This window comes from Impatiens glandulifera, chromosome 6 (genome assembly GCF_907164915.1).
Source record: "Impatiens glandulifera chromosome 6, dImpGla2.1, whole genome shotgun sequence".
Lineage (NCBI taxonomy): Eukaryota > Viridiplantae > Streptophyta > Magnoliopsida > Ericales > Balsaminaceae > Impatiens > Impatiens glandulifera.
This window is the reverse complement of record NC_061867.1, coordinates 12308987-12313048: the sequence shown is the minus strand read 5'-3', so window position 1 is coordinate 12313048 and position 4062 is coordinate 12308987. Positions and strand designations below refer to the sequence as shown.

Below are 4062 nucleotides of genomic sequence, written 5' to 3'. Positions count from 1 at the left end.
TTCCTACTACATTTATTTCTTTGGACAATAGAAAGACATATGAACAAACTCAATACTAAATTCTACAAGTTAAAAGAAATGATAATCTATCTCAATAGAGAAAGATGTGGAGGAGCAACAATCGAATCGTCAATGAGAGTAAATGACGACCGAAACGATATCTCGCCGTCATCGCTATTCCTCCCGATTAAATCAGATCTAAAGACACTTTTATAGTCTCCAATCCTTTAACATCGATCAAGAGGAATCAATCATATAATAAATCATCAAAAATGAAACCCTAGAAATATAAAGAGAGCGAAAATGAAGAAGAAGAAGATGATCTAAGAACTTGGCCGCTTACAGAAAATCAGATGGGTTCGATGATGAACGCTTGCTGACGATGGATCTATTTATAGCATGGAGATTTCCTACAAACCCTAAAAATCCTTTTCAATTATGGGCCTTCTGCCATCTAATAATAGAGAAAAACCCTAGCCCAATTTCACTTCCTTACCATTATAACTTCAGAATCCACTTTTTAGTTTTTACATTAAATAAGTTTTTTTTTTTTTGGAAACAATTAAAAAATTCATAATATCTAGTTATATATATATATATAAGAACAAATTTTGGAACTATAATTTTGTATGAGTAAATTTTTTAATACATTTTATTTAATAAAAATATAAATAATTTAATTAGAGATATAAAATGTGTTCAGCAACTCCAAACTCTATATCTCAATTTTAAAATGGCCCAATATGTTAAGTTTAAAAGGGCTTTCTCCAATAACACCTAAATTCTTCTATGTGGATCATGTCCATTTGTATTATTAATTTTCATTTTTTAATGTAGGCTTACACTTTAATTTGGCGTTACAAGTGCATAAATATAAGTGTAATGTTAGTTTTCCTATATAAAAAAACAAATACAATAACCTACTTTATTTTTATTTATTTTAAATAAAATCCAAAATATCCTTAAAAGAATATAACAAGTCATAAATCATATTGTTTAATCTTAATTGGTCTCAACTATTATCTCTGTAGACATGACTGATTAGGCTATTAATGAATTGCAATTTTTTTATTTAAAGTATAAAATATAAGTATTGTTGAGCCTTTCAGCAATATAGTCAAGTTTTCATGATAATTTATTAATTGTTTTATTATGTATTTACTTTTGAAAAATATTGGAAGAGAATTTGGGAGAAGTGCCCCCAACTCCATATATTTAATGTCATGCGTAATATTGATCTTTTTCTTAAAAGTCAAAGAAGAAGTAACCATAGTTTATTTATTTGAGTAACAATCTTTTATCACTCTTGTGCAGTTTTCTTTTTCTTTTTCTTCAGTTGTATCTGCTAACATGTCTCTTGTCTGTCAGCTGCACCAACCGTGATTATTGATTGTTCCAACTTGTTTTATTTCATTTTAAAATATTCAAATAAGTATCTTTTAATGTCATTACCAAAATTATATAATTATTGTAAGATTATGGTGACCAAAATGGATTTTGATCGGGGACAGGACCTAGACTCGCAATAAAATAAAATAATTGTAACCTCCTGAAAAACCCTTATCAGTTTATGTAAAAAGCTCGAGATTCGAGAATTTTAATATTGGTTTGCGTGTTAAGAATTTTCTTATAAAATAAAACCTTATTTAAAAGTTTTTTAAATGATTCCTAATAGTTTTTAAAAATAATTAATTTCGAGTTTCACTTTTAAAAAATTTAGGGATTTGCGATAATCAAATCTCAATTTGATTTTTAAAAATCCGTTAGTTGAAAATTATTTAAATATAAATAATTTAAAAGATTATTTATTTGAAACAGAGTCGCCAATTAATTTTTGAAAATCAATAAAAGTTGACACACGTGTACAAACATATTGGCCAGAGTTTCTTTTAGTTCATAGTTTAGTGACACTCGGGAAAGGGCTTTTGCACCTCATTCTTCGTACCCGTTTAGAAAATGGCCTCTACTTATAAAGTTGATTTTTTGAAAATCGGTTGTATAACGTTTGAGCTTAACCAATTATTATTTCGGTCCTAGTCATTCTTCTAAGTTTTAACGTTATTTAAAATATTAAAATAACAATATTAAATAATATCAATCATTTTTAAGGGTGTTATGTAGATTGTAGGGAGGGGAATGGGGCGGTTCGGGGCGGGGAATGCATTTACCATCCCCGCCCGTTTTAATTTCGGGGATTTTTTTAATACCATCCCCGCCCCGTTCAATTTTTTTTGGTTTCAAGGAATCCCGCGGAGGCACCGTTAATAAAAAAAATTTAAAAATAAAATTAAATTATAAAATTAAATTATATAAACGAATTTTTTAATATAATATATATTGTAATATATTAAATTTTTATATTATTATAAAGAAATAATCTTACTACTCTTATAAAATATACTGAATAAATAAATATATGGTGATTTAATATATTTAATTATGTTTATGGTGTTCGGGGCAGAATCGGAGTGAAATTAGGACGGATCGGGGCGGGGGACACAAATACCATCCTCGTTCCATCCCCATTCGGTTTCAGGGAAAAAACGTCCCAAACGGGACAATTCAGTTCGGTTTTCGCGGGGCGGTTTCAAATTGTCATCCTTAATGTTATGCCTTAGAAATAAACACCAAACAGACTTTAGTTAAAATATTTTTTATGGAAATATCTCAAAAATATTTTGAAATCATTTTCTAATTTTTTGGGGTTTTTATAAAATAGTTTGGGGTTCCAAAATTACAAAAATAATTTTGAATTTTTAGAAAACAAACCTTCGAAATCCTAGGTCCTGGGTTTATTTTTATGGGTCAGGGTCTAAAAATCCTCGGTTTAGGTCGAGGCTCGGGATCTTCAATTAGAGTGTCGAAGTCCCTCTGTCTAGGTGCTAAGGACTCTCGATCCTTGGCTGAAATTATCGGTCTGAGTGTATAAACTCATTGGTCCTAGGTTAGCTCTAGGTTAAGTTTTTCGGTCCTAAGTTTAGGGATACTCGGTCATAGGTTGGACCACTCGGTCGTAGATTAAAATAATCGGTCGGACCTCTCGGTCCTAGATCAAGAACATTGGTCAGATCTCTCGGTACTAGCTCAAGAACATCGGTCAGGCCTCTCGGTCCTATTAAAATTCTCAGTCCTAGGCTAACAAGCCTCGGTCCTCAAGAACACCAAAGTTCATTTTTTTTAAATTCGTTTTTTTAGCTCGGATTTTTTGATCCAAAGGTTTGGGTGGCTTCACAAGCTCCTAGAAACATGTTAATCATCATCTAAAGATACCAATCAACCTGGATGATGATCAAATCGTTCAAAACAGTTTGTGATCAAAATTTGAGTTTTTGATTTAATTGTTGTTTTTAGAAGAAATGAATTACCCAATGGCTTTCTTATATCTCATATATACTTGATAGTACCAAAACAAGAACATTGGTTGTTCGTTTTGACCAAATCAAAACTCAAAAATTTCAATTATTTTGAAAATTTTGATTTTGATCATACATGATCTACATGGATCAAACATGATCCAAACAATTGTCCAACATCATTACAATCATGTGGGAATGTTTTTTAGGCTTTGATTCAAGAGAATTAGCCCAAGGACAACAAATATATTTTTTTTGAATTTTAAATTTAAATTTATGTTTTTCTATTTTAGGTTTATTGATTGTCTCTAACTTATCTAAAAAATTCATAAATGGTCTTAGAATCAATATTCAACCATAAAGCACCATAAACATCAAACATACAAGCTTATGTAATTTGAAATATAAAAAATTAAAATTAAAATTATAAATATGAATTAGAGGGTGATTAGAACCTTACCAATAATTGGAGAACACTCTTTGATCTTTAGGGAAGTTTTTGGGATGCTCTGATCCAAGATTTACAGTTTTAAACAGATTTTCGAAAAATTCATAAGCTTTAAGCTTAAATGGCGGATTTTCTATAAATCGCGATTTGAATGTGGAGATTGGATCCATTGGCTTCAAAATTACTTAGGAATGCTATTTATAGCTGCCCAAGGTCGGTTGTGAATTTCAAGTGGATTGAATCAGCCCAAAGTCATTAATG

At 30.2% G+C, this 4062-nt stretch overlaps 1 non-coding gene across 1 annotated transcript; it reads right to left on the bottom strand.

The window, feature by feature from the left end:
• Window positions 1-104: 104 nt before the first annotated feature.
• LOC124944166 lies at window positions 105-232 on the bottom strand. The gene has a single exon (XR_007099826.1). It is a non-coding gene; the product is annotated as a small nucleolar RNA snoR111 (small nucleolar RNA).
• Window positions 233-4062: the final 3830 nt, after the last annotated feature.